At 36.7% G+C, this 19537-nt stretch overlaps 1 long non-coding RNA gene across 4 annotated transcripts in view; it reads right to left on the bottom strand.

The window, feature by feature from the left end:
• Window positions 1-5: 5 nt before the first annotated feature.
• LOC108590825 (uncharacterized) overlaps window positions 6-19537 on the bottom strand; it is a 26114-nt gene continuing 6582 nt past the window's right edge. Inside the window, exon 3 of one of the 4 annotated variants that reach the window (XR_013532978.1) lies at window positions 6-17705. This is a non-coding gene — a long non-coding RNA (uncharacterized LOC108590825). The other 3 variants (XR_013532979.1, XR_008480110.2, XR_004740710.3) reach the window with 3 other exon arrangements.

The raw sequence follows: 19537 nt of genomic DNA, 5'->3' as shown, positions 1-19537 counted from the left end.
AGCTATTAAAGGATATTATTTAAAATATTGGTAATAAAATCATATTGTTCCTAAAATATGAAAACACCATAGGAAAAGGTAGTTGTAGTGAATCTTTCTTTTTAAACCAAGAGAAAAATCCATGAAAACTTCTATATGAAGCTTAATATAAAAAAGAAGTGCCATTTGAATATTGTAGTCCACAGGATTCAACCTTCATTTAATTGTACAGTTAAATGGCTATGATTTATTAAGTACAATATGTGCAGAAATGACATAATACCTAAAGACTTATTGTTTCTAAAGAGCCTAAGATTAATGCCAAGAACATAAAACAGTGAAATAATGCAGTATGTTAAGCATGACAGAGCAGCATTTAATAGCTATGCAGTAATTTGTGGTATATTGCTTGCATAACAATTAATGTTAGGGAATATTTTATTAATAGATAAAAGGTTTTGTCAGTGAGTACATACAAGGAAATAATATCAGAACAAGAAAACCTGATACTTTTAAACTACTGCCTGACAGATTACATGGAACTAAATAAAAACAATCTTTTGACAGGCTATTTGTGTTTTCCAGATTTATAGAGCAATTCTCTCGTAATCTTAAATAACTATACTTTTAAATTTCTATTCTCCTAGACTAATTGTTGGAGGCAAATTGATTTCAGATTATTTTCTAACACTTTTGATGGAGGAAAATATCTAAAGCAAGAATTTGTATTAATCACATATCCGTCTTCTACATAAGCCATTCAGATATTATCTGTTTTAAAACCAGTGCGTCCTTTTGCTGAGAACATTACTTAAATATTCCTCCCTAAATTAGGACACATATGCATTATCTGTGACTCATACAGCTCTCAAATACACGGATTTCAGATTCCATCATCATTATTAGTCCATACAATGCCCCTCTAGTTTTATTTCATCATTCTTTCCCCTTTTTCCTATTTATTCTCATATACATTGTCCTTCCCATCAGAGATATTCACATTAATATATCCAATATGTTTCCTTAGGCATCTGAAAATACAGCCCTGAGATATAATATATGGTTGTTTTCTCTCTGTGTATATGTATATTTTGAATATATAAAAATTGTTTTGGCCTATAGAATTCATTCCATATTTCTAAGACCCATCTACATTGCTATATATAAAAATGGTTAACCATTTCTTCCCATTGTGTGTATATGCTACACCTTCTAATTAGCCATTTCTCCAGGGATGAACATTAAGCTTCTTCCTAACACAAATAATGCTAGGATACCACACTCAAAAATATCCCCTTAAGGATTTGTACGCAATATAAACTCAGGTGAAGGAATGATATGTATACAGAATTATATGAATAATTAATTTTACTAGGTATTGTGAGTTACACCCCCACCAATAGTGCATGAGGTTTCTATTTCTCAACATCCTAGCCAGCACTTAGTATTAGCTGACCGTAATTTTTACCAATTCTTTGTTGATTTAATCTGAATTTCTCTGATTACACGTGAAGTTGACATCTCTTCATATACATTTTGGCTGTTTAGAATTCCCCTACCGTGAATTGTCTATTTTAGTCCTTGTTCAATTTTTTAGTTTCCTTGTACATTTTAGTAGTTCCTTATATATTCTACAAGTTAATCAATTTTTAGTGTAAAAAATATCATCTCCTAATGTGTCTGCAGCCAGTTTGTCTATCTTATCTCTTTGTATAGAAATACCCAGTTTTAATATGATCACATCCATCAATTTCCATCACCTACCCTTAAAGTTTGTTCTTTTTAGGTCTCGTTCAAAAATCCCTTCCCATCCCAAGTTCACAAAGAAAGCTTCATGTATATTACTGACTTCACAGTGTTGCCTTTTATAGTTAGGTTTTTCATCCATCCAAAATTTATTCTTGTATTTGGAGTATGGTAAGACTCTAAGTTTATTTTTTCCTATGTTTTGAGCCACATCTTTATTTATTTATTTATTTGTTTATTTTTTTGAGACAGTTTTACTCTTGTCACCCAAGCTGGAGTGCAATGGCGCGATCTCGGCTCACTGCAACCTCCGCCTCCTGGATTCAAGCAATTCTCCTGCCTCAGTCTCCCAAGTAGCCAGGACCACAGGCGCGCGCCACCATGCCCAGTGAATTTTTGTATTTTTAGTAGAGACAGGGCTTCACCATGTTGACCAGGATGGTCTCTGTCTCTTGACCTCGTGATCCACCTGCCTCGGCCTCCCAAAGTGCTGGGATTATAGGCTTGAGCCACTGTGCCTGGTCGAACCACATCTTAAATAATCTCTCTTTCCTCTATGAGTTATAATGCTAATTTCTATTATATTCCACATTCTTATATATAACATAGGCTTGTTTACTGATTCTCTATTCAGTTGCATCAGTTTTTTTTTTTTTTTTTTTTGTCCATTCCTATACTGGTATCATATCATTTTTATTGCTATGGTTTTATAATATATCTTAATATATCCAACAAGACAAGATCCCTCTCTTTGCTATTCTTTTTAAAAAATTCGCCTTATTTATTTATGGTCTATTACTATTATATGCACCTTTTATTAACTAATTGTCTAGTTCTTCACAAAATCCTGATGAAATTTTCATTAAAATTGCATCAAATTTATATATCAATTTAGGGAGAATATTTTTACAGTATTAATTTGTCCCATTCATGAACATGGTACCTTTCTCTTTTTACCTAGATCTTGTTTTTTGTCCTTTAATCGAGCTTAAAAAGCTCTCTGTAAAGGATGAATTCATTCATTAGTTTACATCCTATGTACTTTGTAGTTTTTATCGCTATTGTGAATGGAATTGCATTTCTATACTAATTTCCAGTTGGTCACCGCTGATATATAAGAATTTTATTATTTTTATATAGAATTTAAATGATTAATACACATAAAGTATTTATAAGATTTCTTATATACTAATTATGTAAATGCTATATGTGTTCACTATTATTATTGCTTTGTTGACTATCATCAATCTTGCATCTGCACAACCTTTCTGAACTCCCCTATTAGTTCTAATAGTTTGTCTGTTGATTCAGTTGGGTCTTCTGGTAGAAGATCTAATAACCCGCAAACAGTGAAAGGTTTGGGTTGTCCATTCTATCCAATCCTTATACTTCCTACTTTTGTGGAAGGAAAAAATATTGTGTTGACTGACAACCCCTCACCACATTCAGTGGAAGCTATCATAACAAGACTCTTTCTTGTTCCTAAATATGACATGTCACAAATTTTTTCCCTCAGCTTGCTAATAGATATTTATTAAAAGTTTTTGTTAAGGCTGGGAGTGGTGGGTCATGCCTGTAACCCCAGGACTTTGGGAGGCCAAGGTGGACAGATCACCTGAGGTCAGGAGTTTGAGACCAGCCTGACCAATATGGTGAAACCCCATCTCTACTAAAAATACAAAAATTAGTTGGGCATGGTGGCCAGCACCTGTAGTCCCAGCTACTCAGGAGGCTAAGTCAGGAGAATTGCTTGAACCCACGAGGTTGCAGTGAGCTGAGATCACACCTCTGTGTTCCATCCTGGGCGACAGAGTGAGACTCTGTCTCAAAAAAAAAAAAAGCTTTTGTCAAATTAAAAAATTATCTTTTATTCATAGTTGTTCTAACACTTTAAAGTATCTCATAATTAGATGTTAAACATTTTCAAGTGGTCTTTCTGTATATGGTGAAGTCATTTTTCCCCTTTAGTCCACTAATACGATAAATTACATTATATCCTTTCTGGTGATGAATCCCCTTACATTTCTGGAATAAAATTTGCATTGATATGTTTTATTAATACATGGTTAAAATAAGCTAATATTTATTTAGAATTTCAATTTTTTTTTTTTTTTGAGATGGAGTCTTGCTCTGTTACCAGTCTGGAGTGCAATGGTACGATCTCAGCTCACTGCAACCTTTGCCTCCTGGGTTCAAGTAATTCTCCTGTCTCAACCTCCTGAGTAGCTGGGACTACAAGCACCAGCCACCAGGCCCAGCAAATATTTGTATTTTTAGTAGAGACAGAGTTTCACCATGTTGGCCAGGATGATCTCGATCTTTTGACCTTGTGATCCACCCCCATTGGCCTCCGAAAGTGCTGGGATTACAGGCGTGAGCCACTGCGCCCGGCCTAGAATTCCACCTTTTTGCTCATAAGTGAGCTAATAACTCACTTATGGCTAACAAGTAGCTAATAACTTTCTTTTCTTGTACTGTCCTAATCTAGTGGTTGTCTGAAGATTATAATTAACTTCTTAAAATGAACTGAGAGTTGAAGATTTAAAATGAGCTGTGCAGCTGTCCTTCACTTTCTTTTTCTGCAACACATTGCATAAACTGGACTTATCTCTACAGGGAAAGGTTTGAAGAATGTATCTTCAAAACAATCTGATCCTGTGGATTAATTTTTCAATCTTGTTCCAACTGCTTTATAACATAAAGAGACTGAAAGTAAAATCTACGTGTTTCAGATTCTCCAGGAGTTAGGATTCTGAATGTAATTTGGGTTCTCTTAATAATATTCACTGTGGGAGATTTTGATTCAAGATTGAATTATGCGGAAACAGGGTACAGTACATTTGGTTTTATAGTATAGATTGTGGCAGTGGCAGTGGCAGTGTGATACTAAAACCAGTACTGCTGGTGGCAAATTCCTGATCATAAAATAGTGGCTGCAGTTCTCTTTGTTGTCCAGTTCTGCTGGGTTTTGGCAATAATTCTTGGAAACTCAGCCAGTCTGAGTTTAAGTCTTTATAGTTCTTCTGTGATCTATACACATTTCCTTTTTAAATGTTATTTATTTATTTATTTTATTTTGAGATACGATCTCACTCTGTTGCCCAGGAGTACAGTGGCACTAATCAAAGCTCACTGCTACCTCTGACCCATGGGCTCAAGCCATCCTCTCACCTCAGCCCCTGAGTAGCTAGGACTGCAGGGACACACCACCACACCTGGCTGTTTTGTGTGTATTTTTTTGTAGATACAGGGTTTTGCCATTTTGCCTAGGTGGGTCTTGAACTCTTGAGCTCAAATGATCTGCTCTCCTAAGCCTCCCAAAGTGCTGGAATTACAGGCATGAGCCACCATGCTGGGCCTCATACGTTTCTCAATAAAGTATTTTCAGATTATAATAGCTAGAGTGGATTTGCTTAACTAGAATAAAGAACTTTGACCATAACAAACATTACCTACACTGGAGGCCTGACAGGTGATTAGAAATCTCTTTCATGGCCAGGCGCAGTGGCTCAAGTCTGTAATCCCAGCACTTTGGGAGGCCGAGGCGGGTGGATCACGAGGTCAAGGCGGGTGGATCACGAGGTCAAAAGATCGAGACCATCCTGGTCAACATGGTGAAACCCCATCTCTACTAAAAATACAAAAAATTAGCTGGGCATGGTGGTGCGTGCCTGTCATCCCAGCTACTCAGGAGGCTGAGGCAGGAGAATTGCCTGAACCCAGGAGGCGGAGGTTGCAGTGAGCCGTGATCACGCCATTGCACTCCAGCCTGGGTAACAAGAGCGAAACTCCGTCTCAAAAAAAAAAAAAAGAAATCTCTTTCATAGCTAACATGCAATTCAAGTTTTCTACTTTTTCTCTGCTGTTTTTTGTTTTATCTAGGCCGCAAGCTCATTGGATGGTGCCTGTCCACATTGAGGGCAGACCTTCCTTGCTGGGTCCCTGACTCACATGCCGGTATCCTCTGGAAACATATGTGGGCAGACACACCACAGGTGATGCTTTATCAGTATTCTAAGTATTCCTTAATCCAAACAAGTTGACACCTAATATTAACCATCACAATTTGTTTGATTAGCTTTGTCAGACACTTGTACATTTTTTAAATCTCTTCAAATAAATAGGGTTTTGATTGTTAAATTATCTCTACTAATTTTTTCTTTACCATTTTACTTATTTTCTCTTACTTGTATAATCTGGTCCCATCTTGTTTCCACATATTTATTTCTTTATTTCCTTTTCTAGCTCTTTGAGCTTTATATTTGCTTTTTCTCAATTTTTCTTGTTTTTGATAAATGTATTCAGTCTAAAGAATTTTTTAATTTCCGCCTTTTAATCCAAGGAATATTAATTACTTTCAATTCCTAGAGTTATGAGATTTTAAAAATCCACCTTTTTAGTGTTAATTTTTTTTTTTTTGAGACAGTTTTGCTCTTGTCACCCAGGCTGGACTGGAACAGCACGACGTCAGCTCTCTGCAACCTCTGCCCTCCAGGTTCAAGCAATTCTCCTGTCTCAGCCTCCTTAGTAGCTGGGATTACAGGCATGCGCCACCACACCCTGCTAATGTTTGTATTTTTAGTAGAGATGAGGTTTCACCATGTTGGCCAGGCTGCTCTCAAACTCCTGACCTCAAGTGATCCACCCTCTTGGCCTCCCAAAGTCCTGGGATTATAGATGTGAGCCACTGTGCCTGGCTTTAGTGTTTATTCTTAAATTATATACTGATGAAAGAACATAATCTCCATTACAGGAATTCTTTGAAATACTTGAAGTTTTCTTTATGACTTCATTCATGGTGATTTTTGTGGATGGTCCCCATGTGTTTTAAAAAATATGTATTCTATGTTGAGTAAAAGACATTGTATCTTTATTACTTTTAGTTTATTAATCAGATAATTTTATATCATTTTGATTATATTTTTTGGTCAGCTTATTTCATCAGTATTTAAGAGGGGTGGGTTAAAATTATTAATTTTAATTGACTTCTTGGTTTTTTCCCATAGTTCTGTCTGCTGCCTCCTCTTATCACTCAGCAGTGGTATACTAAAGCAAGGCATAATTTCTATTAGTATCTTCAAGACATTCCCAACATGTCATTGTTTGATATGGATATTTTTTAAATCTTAATATAAAAAATTTATTGCTATGCTTCAGATGTGAAATTTCCATGTAGTATTAGAGGGAAACTAGGGGCCAGGTGTGGTGGCTCATGCCTATAATCCCAGCACTCTGGGAGGTTGAGGTAGGTGGATTGCCTGAGGTCAGAAGTTCGAGACCAGCCTGACCAACATGGTGAAACCCCATCTCTACTAAAAATCAAAATTAGCCAGGTGTGGTGGTGCCTGTCTGTAATCCCAGCTACTTGGGAGGCTGAGGCAGGAGAATCGCTGAAACCTGGGAGGTGGAAGTTACAGTGAGCTGAGATCACGCCACTACACTCCAGCCTGGGCAACAAGAATGAAACTCCTTCTCAAAAAAAAAAAAAAAAGGAGAAAAAAGAAACCAGAAACCCTCTAGACAAGGATTACTGAGCTGAGTAAGCCCTCTTCTCTGATTCTAAAAGCAGGTAGCCCAAGATGCTATTAACTACCCCTTTTGCTCATCTTCCTTTTGATGATATAAGCATATTAGCAACAAACAATTATCTGAAATGAATATTAAAGTTTTAAAGGCATAAATCCCTTTCCAAATATATATTCTGTATAAGACCAAATTTTCTTCATATACTTTTGCCAAAACAATATGGATGAATGCAAAATGCAAAACAACATCAGTGAATAAATGCACAGCAGAATGAATGCAGAAAAAGATATATGAATCCAGCCACCTTTTATTAAGCTAGACATTAAAAAGGTTTGAAAAAAGATAAAACAATGTCATTCCTCTTAAAAAAAAAAGCTCTCTTTGGAAAATATAGCTTTTCATAAAATATACTGTGTATGCTAACATGTAATAGAACATTTAATTATTTTTAAATGAATTAATAAATATCTCAGTTTTCATCTTAATAGTTTTAATTTCTAATATGGTAAAAAAATGTTGATATAATCCACATAAACATAAATTAAGCTCTTTGAGGTCCTCAGTTTTTAGGAGGGTAAAGGTGTCCTTGACCAAGATGTTTGGGAATCACTGAATTATTTAATTTCCTTTGAATTGCAATTGAGGAAGCTCCTACAGTGTGGCTAGATGGCTTAATTCAAGTCAGAAAGCTAATTCATTTTGATGACTTCAGAATTTTAAAAGCTTATTTTATATTTGAAAACAAAAATTTTAATTTTATGAATTAAATGATTTTGCTGAATGCTATTGCACTATTATGGGTACTTATAGTAAAGTAATTATAAGGCTCTTTTGACTTTTTAAAATCTTTGAAAAAACTCTACATAATGCATCCTATTAAACTATATTTATTGCAAGTCCCAATGTCTTTGAGAATGATGGATAGTATCCTTTCAGAACCAAAATTATATCTTGGATAAGTTAGCAATCCTTTCTCCAGCTCTATTATTTGTTGAGTTCCACAGGGTCTTAAGCAAATGGATGCTAATATCAGAAAGTTTTTTCATTTCAAAATAAGGAATGTGTCTGCAATGCTCTATTTATATGATACATAAAACACATAAACTTTGTAACTTTATAAGCTTATAGGGCATATTTCCCTGATTTTCAACTTAAGTTTTGAGGCTATCCTGAGATATTTAAGTGTCATATTCTAAAACCACAATTTAAAATGATTTGAGACAATTCTTCAGCCTAGTAAAATTCCAAATTTATCTTTAGATCTAACTGCAACACAATCCCCAAAATTAATTAGACATATGCACTGTAATCCTTCTAGTATCTCCAAAAATATGGCATCCTTCATGATGTAAAATCTTTTGATGCCATCATGTATTGAGTGTGTTGTTTCACACCAATATAGATACAAAAATCATGCAGTATTTGCAATAAATAGAAACTGTTTTACATAGCATCTTGGTGAGGTAAGCTTGTATTAAATCCATTTAACAAAACAAGAAGCTAAGCTGTAGAGACCTGTTCAGACTTGCCTGGGGTAAGTCAGAATTACTGCTGAAACTGAGCATATAAATTTACAGTTTTTCGAGTTTGTGACCATACAATAATGGTATCCTGTCTTACAGTTAGCATCAAGATATACTTGAGATATATTTTACTCTACTTTATATTTGTGTACCTCAGGTAACATGAATAAAGGACATGACTTAGTAGCACGAATTGAATTTATTCAGAAACTAGAATTCTCTTACCTTTTTTCCTCTAATTAATTAGCATAATTACAAATAGTTTCTTTTGAGGACATGTTTAATCTACCAGTAGCTGAATACTCAAAAAGAAATTTGCTTTTAAAAAATAAAGGAAGTGTTCAACATTTAATAAATATTAACTGAGTGACTGCCATGTGCTGGGAGTTTGAGATGTAGGGATGAACATGACAGGCAAGGTCACTGCTCTGATAGCTTACATTTGAGTAGGATATGCAGAGTAAACAAATAAATAACTTCAGCTAATGAAGTGCTATATAAAAATAAAAGAGTAATAATACAAAGTGATAAGACAAAGATAAGCTACTTTACATATGGTGATGAGTAGAGTCTTCTTGGGAAAGTTGACATTTGAACTGAGTCCTGGAAGAGAAGAAGCTAGTCCTGCAAAGACATTGGGGAGGGACCTGCATATACAAGGACCTGAAGTGAGAGGGAGCTTGTTGTGTTTGAGTTGGGTGAGAATATAAACAAACAGAAAGGAGTGTAGCTATAGTTTAGTGCACCACAGTGAGATGGAGGGAGGAGGAAGGTTAGTGTACCAGGGTGAGCCCAGATGGGGCAGGTTCTTGTAGACTGTGGTAGAGTTTGGATTTTTTGTTTTGTTTCGTTTTGAGACAAAGTCTCACTCTGTCATGAGTTTGGATTTTAAGTGTGAATGGGAAACCACTGGGAGATTTTAAGTTACAAGATCACATGATATAAGAAGGGAGACCAACTGAGTGAGAGATGATGGTGGTTTGAAGCTTGGTGATAGCAATAAAAATGGAGAAAGGCACACACATTTAGGTTATATTTTGGAGATGGTGCTGACAGGACCTGCCAATGGATTGGACATGGGAGAGAGGGAATGAGACAATGTATATATTTCCACACATAACGTGTTAACTATTATGTCATAACAAATGCACCATCCAAAAAGTAAAACCTAAACTCATCAAAATTAAAACTCATTCTGTAAAGCTTGGCAAGGTGGCTCCCACCTGTAATCCCAGCACCTTGGGAGGCCCACATGGGCAGATCACCTGAGGTCCAGGAGTTTGAGACCAGCTGGCCAATGTAGTAAAACCCTGTCTCTACTAAAAATACAAAAATTAGTCAGGCATAGCTACTCAGGAGGGTGAGGCAGGAGAATCCCTCGATCCTGGGAAGCAGAGGCTGCAGTGAGCAGAGATCGCATCACTGCACTCCAGCTTGGGCAACAGAGTGAGACTCTGTTTCAAAAAAAAAAAACAACCCCCCACCCAAATCTTAAAAAGACTCTGTTAAGAGGACAAAAAGGAAAGCTACAAACAGAAAGAAAATACCTGAAACCACATATCCAACAAAGGACTAGTAAATAAAATATATTAAAAAATTTTCAAAACTCAACAGTATAAGAAAATCCAATTAGAAAATAGACAAAAGACATGAAGACATATTTCACACACACAATAATATAGATGGCAAATAAACACATGAAATGATGCTCAACATCATCATTATTCATTGGGGAAATGCAAATTAAAACCACTAGCCGTCTGGGTGCGGTGGCTCATGCCTGTAATCCCAGCACTTTGGGAGGCTGAGGTGGGTGGATCATGAGGTCAGGATTTCCAGACCAGCCTGGCCAACATGGTGAAACCCAGTCTCTACTAAAAAAATAAATAATTAGCTGGGCATAGTGGTGGGCACCTGTAATCCAAGCTACTAAGGAGGCTGAGGCAGGAGAATCGTTTGTACCTGTGAGGCACAGGTTGCAGTGAGCTGAGATTGTGCCACTGCTCCCCAGCCTGGGTGACAGAGTGAGACTTCGTCCAAAAAACAAAACAAAAAACCACAAGCTATCAGTGTGGTAAGGAATTTCTATTTTATATTGCTTTGGCATCCACTTTAAATATAAGCTGGGCTTTTTCACACCAGAGGTAGGACTCTGTCACCTTGGACACAGTTTTCAGTTTGAGGCTCCCCTCCCCCAGTTCCCCAATGTGGTATATCCAAGTATCTGCCTTATACAACTACTCTCTGGTGACTACTTCCCTAGTGGGTGGCTAGATGCAGGCAGATTGACTGACCCTGCTGATCCTCACACATGGGACGGACTATGCAGACATGCCACAGTGACTACCTCTCAGTCACAGTGTGACCCCCTAGAACTCCTGACTGCTTAGTTTAAGCCCACCAATTAAACTCTCTGCTAGAAATCTGTTTGGAAACTCTTTGGACCCAATAAGGGTAATGGCCTACAGGTCTCTTTCTCTCCCTGTCAGCGCTCCCTGACCTGTGTGTGTGTGGGCTCCAGGAGTGTCATGTGCTCTCAACCTGTAAGTAATAAAATCTTTATTTCCATCTTATGTCTCTCCTAATCATTGAAAGTGTGCTCTCTATCTTAAAAAAATCCTAAATGTAAATAAACTTATATCCATTAAAATGAGCAAAATAGGCCACACACATGCCTGTAATCTCAGCACTTTGGGAGGCTGAGGCAGGAGGATGACTTGATCCCAGGAGTTTGAGATTAGCTTCTCCAACATGGTAACCACATCTCCGCAAAATGAAAAAAAAAAAAAAGAAAAATCAGCCAGGCCTGGGGGCAGATGCCTACAGTCCTGCTGCTGATGGTTGGTGCCCCACCCTACTTCCAGCATTGAGGTGGGCAGTTCATTTGAGCCCAGGGAGATCAGGCTTCAGCAAGCCTTGGTTACACTACTGAATTCCAGACTGAGCAACACAGAAAGATCCTGTCTCAAAACAAACAAACAAAGAAAAATAAAAAAAAATAAAGAAAACGCTGGAAATGATGTAGAGAAACTAGGTCATTGATACATTGCTGGTGAGAATATAAAATAATACAGATGCTCTGAAAAACAGTTTTGCAGTTTCTTTAAAAAAGAAATATGCAACTACTATGTAACACAGTAATTGAACTTCAGTCATCTAGTCCAAAGAAATGAAGACTTGCATTACTATAAAAATCTGTACATGAATTTTTGCAATAGCTTTATAACAGCAAAAACTGAAAACAAACTATTAATATATGTCCTTCATTGAGCAAATGGTTAAGCAAACTATAGTACATCCATACAATGGAATACTGCTCAGTAGTAAAAAAGGAATGAACTATTGATACATGCAACAAACTAGATGAACCTACAGAGAATCATGCTGAGTGTAAAAAGATAAGCCCTCAAGATTATACAATATATTATTCCATTTCTACAGTATTCTTAAAATGACAAAATTACAAAATGGAGAACAGATGAGTGGTTGTCATGGGTTAAAGAGAGGGTGAGAGCAGTAGGGAAATGAGTGTGGCTATAAAAGGGCAACATGAGGGACCCTTGCGGTGATGGAAGTGGTTTATCAATCCCAGTATCTTGGTTGTAATATTGGACTATAGTTTAGCAAGATGTTATCACTGTGGAAACTGGCTAAAGGCTACAAGGGATCTTTCTGTGTTATTTCTTACAAGTGTATGAGAATCTGTAATTATCTCAAAAGTTCACCTTTTCAAAAAAAGTTAACCATTTGACATGATTCTAATTATCTATCTATCTATCTATCTATCTATCTATCTATCTATCTGTCTGTCTATATATCTATAGAAGAACATCTTTCAGTTAAATGCACCACAGGATTTGTTGTGGAAGTTTTGGGTAGGGCACTAGGTGAGTAAATGCAACATTACAAAGTGAGGATTGAGACCACCTGGCTGTAGGACTTGTACAAGAAGTAGAGCATAATTGGCTGTAAGGCTTTAAACTACATTAACCACTTTGAAAGTCTAAACTGGTTGAGAATTAGAGACTGGAGGAGAAAATTTTTGGAAATTATTGTTGTTAGGCTATAATTCCACCCCTCTCCTCAAGAGGATGGGTAGAAGGCAGTCTCTTTTCACCCTAATTCAAGAGAGTAAGCTTAAAGAGACCACTAGAAGAACTTAAGGTCTTAGGGACATGGATGTGTTTACCTTTCATTTGGAAAATCCAGAGAAGTAGAGCTGGTGAGTTGCTCAGAGGGCAGAGACAAAAAGGGGTACTGTGAATGTTTAGAGGAGCCATTTTGTAGTAGGATTTCTGGTTTTCCTTAATTCCAGCAGTAAAATAAATATTACTTCCAAAGTTCGTTGGGGACAAACAATGCAGTTTTCCTACGAACCAAATGTGTACCACTCATTTAAAGTCAGCATGGGTCTTGTTAGGTTATGCTCAAAAGGATGGCCCATAAGGGTGAATAGTCCCTGTAGAAAGAAGCCAGGCAAATAAAGGTCCAGAAGGAACATAGATGTATTAATCCTTCTCATGGGAACCCACAGGTTGGGTAACATGGATCTCAGAGGAATCCATGAAAATGATGATGAGAATAAGAGTCAATTTTAAATATCTGTCAAGTCCAGAAAATTTCAATGCTGGATCATGAAGAAAGTATTAGTTTAATTTGAATATTACCCTTAAGCTGCTTCCATTAAATCTTCTCCTCCCTCACAATCCACACCTGGGAAACACTGTAGGCCTGGTGAAATCAAAGTTGGCACATCCCCATGGGGAAACAGGGAAGCAGAATACTGTGTCCTCTTGTCTCTACCTCCCAGACTGCTGGTATCATGCCTGCAACTGGCCTGAAAGTGTGGCAGGAGAGAGAAGCCTTAATTCTATAGCCAGAATTAAATTTTAATCTCATATTTGGTTATTAAACTGAGATTAAAGCTTAAGTAATCAAATAACTATTTCTAATATTTAGGAATGAACACAAAAAGCATATAGACTACATAAGTTTACATTCAGGGACAGAGGAAGAACCAAATCCACAGAAAGGGTAGTAGAAAAAAAAATAATTAATTTTTCTTGATTTTACACTATGAGTCCTGTTTGTTGAATATTCTGAATAAAAAGATACTCTTCCTATATATCTTAAAATTTTTGCAAATTATACGTTAGCATATATGTGTGTGCACGTATGTGTACATACACATACATTATGAGCTTACCCTCGTATGAATATAACATCTGTTTCCAGCAGCTACCAATGTAGACTTAGATATAGATGTGGTAGAGTTGCTTCTTCATAATATGATTTCCAGTTTTCCTGAATACAGTACTACCAATGTGAAACTATATTTTTGCTTGAGATAAGTATTGCCATATGCAAGGTTCAGACTTTAGATAAATAGCAAAATTATTACAGTTGGAAGTTTAGGTTGGAATCCAGTTCATATCCAGGATGAAAAGGTATCCAATTTATTTCCTTTCAGTAAAGCTTTTCAAGTTTCTGTGGCCACCAGCCAAAGCTGTTTTTCTCTGCTAAATTTCACCAGAATCAACATGTTTTGGTTTATTGTACATTTGACCCATAAATGGATGGGAGAAAAAAACATTAGATATAATTCGAATCAGAAGAAATTCTAAGTAATCAATGACCAGTGAACACTAATTCTGCATCACTCATAAGCTATCAGATATAAATGCCCAGAGGAGAATGCTGGGAAGCCAACAATGAACAGTAACTCCAGCGATTACTTTTGGATGCACTCATTTATAATCTGAAACAGATTTACTGTGTTTGCCATAATTTTTATTATCTTTCTTTTGAGCATATATACAAAGATTGCCTTTCGTATTCACTCACAACCTAATTGTTTGGGGTAAAAATCACAGTATTTGTATCGGCTACAATAATGTGACATACATTTTAAAGAATGTAGACAACGAAATCCATTTTTATGCTCATCTGATATAAAGTAAAAAAATATTTTTTTGTATTTTTCTAATTTATAATATTTTTTTTTAATGGCACAAAGTTTACTACTTACAAATAGTAGTTTGTAAATTCTTAGACCAGATCTTTTATTGTTCTGGGTTATAAAATGATAAAAATATTTAAAATGCCAAACATATCATTAATAAAAATAAGTAGGACTTAATGATATTGTATTTTCAATCTCTTTGAATGCAAGCTTTATTTTTGATTCATCATAGAATGCACTTACTTTTTCTAATTGCTTTTACCATTTCAAATTTAACTTAGGGAGAAAAGACTCAACTTCAGGGAAAGAATTAAGTTGTAAAAACAAACAAATTAAAAAACAGTGTTAAAGTATTCAAACTGTTTGAATAAGCTACATCACAGAATTTCATATTCTTTAAACATCACAAAGTTAATGCCAAGAAGTATTCGCCTGGTAAACAATTTCATTTCTTATGTAAGTATGGTAACTTATTACAGATATCCCTACAAGCAATTTATACATACAGCTATTTCACTTACCTTGACAAGTTTTTAACTAGCTATTTTCTGTAATGCATAGAGACACAGTGACTTGCTAAAGAAAATAAATTATAAAAGAGATAAATTAGAAGTTAATTACTTTTTGGTGGGGAGGAGGGAAGGAGTTTTGCTTTGTCTCCCAGGTTGGAGTGCAGTGGCAAGATCTCAGCTCACTGCAAACTCCACCTCCTAGGTTTAAGCAATTTTCCTGCCTCAGCCTCCTGAGTAGCTGGGATTACAGGTACATGCCACTACCCCTGGCCAACTTTTGTATTTTTAGTAGAGACAGGGTTTCACCATGTTGGCCAGACTAGTCTCGAACTCCTGACCTCAGGTGATCCACTTGCCTTGGCCTCCCAAAGTGTTGGGCTTAAAGGCGTCAGCCACAATGCCTGGCCTAGTTTCATTTTAAAGATATATTTCATTTTAATAAATTTTTTATTCCACAAATATTTAAGATAGTTGCATTATTAATTTTTTTTTAAATTTTTTATTGCATTTTAGGTTTTAGGGTACATGAGCAGAACATGCAAGACAGTTGCATAGGTACATACATGGCAGTGTGTTTTGCTTCCTTTCTCCCCTTCGCCCACATTTGGCATTTCTCCCCAGGCTATCCCTCCCCACCTCCCCCTCCCACTGGCCCTCCCCTTTTCCTCCCAATAGACCCCAGTGTTTAGTACTCCCCTCCCTGTGTCCATGTGTTCTCATTGTTCATCACCCGCCTATGTGTGAGAATATGCGGTATTTCATTTTCTGTTCTTGTATCAGTTTGCTGAGAATGATGTTCTCCAGATTCATCCATGTCCCTACAAATGACACAAACTCATCATTTCTGATTGCTGCATAATATTCTATGGTGTATGTGTGCCACATTTTCCCAATCCAGTCTATCATCAATGGGCATTTAGGTTGATTCCAGAGCTTTGCTATTGTAAACAGTGCTGCAATGAACATTCGTGTGCATGTGTCCTTATAGTAGAACGATTTATAGTCCTTTGGATATATACCCAGTAATGGGATTGCTGGGTCAAATAATTTCTATTTCTAAGGCCTTGAGGAATTGCCACACTGTCTTCCACAATGGTTGAACTAACTTACACTCCCACCAACAGTGTAAAAGTGTTCCTTTTTCTCCACATCCTCTCCAGCACCTGTTGTCTCCAGATTTTTTAATGATCGCCATTCTAACTGGCGTGAGATGGTATCTCAATGTGGTTTTGATTTGCATCTCTCTGATGACCAGTGATGATGAGCATTTTTTCATGATTGTTGGCCTCATATATGTCTTCTTTTGTAAAGTGTCTGTTCATATCCTTTGCCAATTTTTGAATGGGCTTGTTTTTTTCCTGTAAATCTGTTTGAGTTCTTTGTAAATTCTGGATATTAGCCCTTTGTCAGATGGGTAAATTGCAAACATTTTTTCCCATTCTGTTGGTTGCCGATTCACTCTAGTGACTGTTTCTTTTGCTGTGCAGAAGCTGTGGAGCTTCATTAGGTCCCATTTGTCTATTTTGGCTTTTGTTGCCAACGCTTTTGGTGTTTTGGTCATGAAGTCCTTGCCTACTCCTATGTCCTGAATGGTTTTGCCTAGATTTTCCTCCAGGGTTTTTATTGCGCCAGGTCTTATATTTAAGTCTTTAATCCATCTGGAGTTAATTTTAGTGTAAGGTGTCAGGAAGGGGTCCAGTTTCTGCTTTCTGCATATGGTTAGCCAGTTATCCCAACACCATTTATTAAACAGGGAGTCCTTTCCCCATTGCTTGTTTTTGTCAGGTTTATCAAATATTGTATGGTTGTAGATATGCTGTGTTGCCTCTGAGGCCTCTGTTCTGTTCCATTGGTCTGTATCTCTGTTTTGGTACCAGTACCATGCTGTTTTGATTACTGTAGCCTTGTAGTATAGTTTGAAGTCCGGTAGTGTGATGCCTCCCTCTGTGTTCTTTTTGCTTAGAATTGACTTGCATTATTAATTTTTTTTAGATAGGAATACATTTACAGAGAATGTTTCAGTAATTTTATATAAACAATAAAACCTTTTATAGAAAATATTATTTTATATGCATTTCCTTCCTAGTTTTTTTGTTTGTTTGTTTGTTTTAGGTATTTTTAAAGCCTGTCACTTTTCTCTTTAAAAATGTAGTAAACATTTTTTACAAACTTGTAATGCTATGTAGCATGAATTAAATGAAATTCAGGATAGGCCAGGTGCAGTGGCTCATACCTGTAATCCCAGCATTTTGGGAGGCCAAGGCAGGAGGATTGCTTGAGACCTGTCTCTATAAAAATAAAATAAAAATTAGCTGGGTGTGGTGATGTGCACCTGTAGTCCTAACTACTTGGGAGCCTGAGAAGGGACAATTACTTGAGCCCAGGAATTTGAGATTACAACGAGCTGTGATCACAGCACTGCACTCCAGCCTAGGCAGCAGAGGGAGAGATTCTTTTCTGTAAAAAAAAAAAAGAAGAAAAAGAAAGAAAAGGAAAGAAACAAAGAAAAACACAGAGGCAGAGAAAAGAAAGAGAAAGAGAGAGAGAAGAAAAAAGAAAGGAAAGAAAGAAAAAGAGAGGAGGGAGGGAAGGAAGGAAGGAAAAAGGAAAAGAAAGAAAGAGGAGGAGGAAGAAGAAGGAGGAGGAGGAGGAAGAAGAAATTCAGGGATTAGTCCACTTGTTGGACTTTGTTGTATTTACCTCTGAAACTGTTATTTTGGTCTCAGAAATAAAATAGAATTGGTATAGATGACAGTTATACATTGCCCCAAACCATGCCTTTCTTTCTTGTCTCATTTTTTTTTTCTTTAAATCAATTTAGAAAACAAAATCTTTTCCACATTTTGTCTTTTGGTTTGTCCTTTACTTTTTTTGGTCTTTCAGTCTATTAATGACACAATTTGTGACTACCTTTCTTTCTCCTCTTTAGATTACTTTCCTTTACGCTACACAGTGCTATGTTCTTAATTTTCTAAGTGTTTTGCAGTTGCCATGAGATATTACCTTGATGCAACGGTGACTTCCAAGTATACTACAAGGCAAGCTATCCTGGAAGTCACAAACCAGGCTCAAATATTAAATGAAGATGTTAGTTTATTAAATCACTTTAAAGCACATAACCTGAAGCGAGAGTAAAGAGATGGGGTAACTTTCCACACTTAGGTCAGGGTTCAAGTGGGAAAGACCACACCAGGCGAATCCTGAGTTAGGCAGTATTCATATATCCTGTGTCTCTGTTCATCTGTGGCATCAGCCTTCTTCACCGATGGTTAGAACAGATTGAAGTTTGAGTGAGGTCAACAGAAGGTGCTTGGGACCAATGATACACACTTCCTCTATTAAAGACAGACAGTGACAAGTACGCCTGACCACAGCCATAACTTGTCAATCAGCCTGCAAACAGCTATGGGTATTATAAGCATTTCTTAGGTAGAGTACATGTGGTCCCACAGCAGGACCGTAAGTGGCTGGTATAAGGGTGATAAGTTCTTTCCATCCCTATCCATCTATAAATAACACGTTCCTTTCTTTCATCATACATTTCATTTGGTCTGTCTAGTTTTAACACATCTTTCAGATTGTTAGGTTCTTTTGTGTCTATATTTAGTATATTATGAATTCTACCTTTGTCTTACAAGCTACTCGCTTACTCATTATCTGTGCTTAACACATCCTATGGGATTAATCCACCTCATTCTGTGCTCTATGACAGAAATGAATTTTCTCAATTAATAGAGCAAACTCATGTTACACTAATCAACCTTTATTTTTTCATTAAATGTATTGACATTACTTGTAACGTTTTTATATTATTTTATTCTATTCACCTTGTTATTTCTCACTTTCCTTATAGTTTTTGTTATTTTGAAGAAACCAAAAGGGATGTTTGGTGCAAATTCCCAAAATAAATCAAACATTGAATTCTCCATGTTTCCATTTGATATTAACATACAGGCTGTGAAAGATCTCTTTTTACTTTACATTCCAGAAAATCAGGCCATTAAAATTATTTTTAGGTGGCTGGGTGCGGTGGCTCACGCCTCTAATCCCAGCACTTTGGGAGGTGGGCAGATCACCTGAGGTTAGGAGTTCGAGACCAGCCTGGCCCACGTGGTGAAACCCCATCTCTACTAAAAATACAAAAATTAGCCGGGTGTGGTGGCTGGTGCTTGTAATCCCAGCTACCTGGGAGGCAGGAGAATTGCCTGGACTTGGGAGGTGAAGGTTGTAGTGAGCGAAGATCGTACCATTGCACTCCAGCCTGGGTGACAAGAGTGAAACTCTGTCTC

Source organism: Callithrix jacchus, chromosome 3 (genome assembly GCF_049354715.1).
Source record: "Callithrix jacchus isolate 240 chromosome 3, calJac240_pri, whole genome shotgun sequence".
In the NCBI taxonomy this organism is placed as follows: Eukaryota; Metazoa; Chordata; class Mammalia; order Primates; family Cebidae; genus Callithrix; species Callithrix jacchus.
The sequence above is the reverse complement of the archived record's forward strand: the minus strand, read 5'-3'. Positions and strand labels throughout refer to the sequence as shown.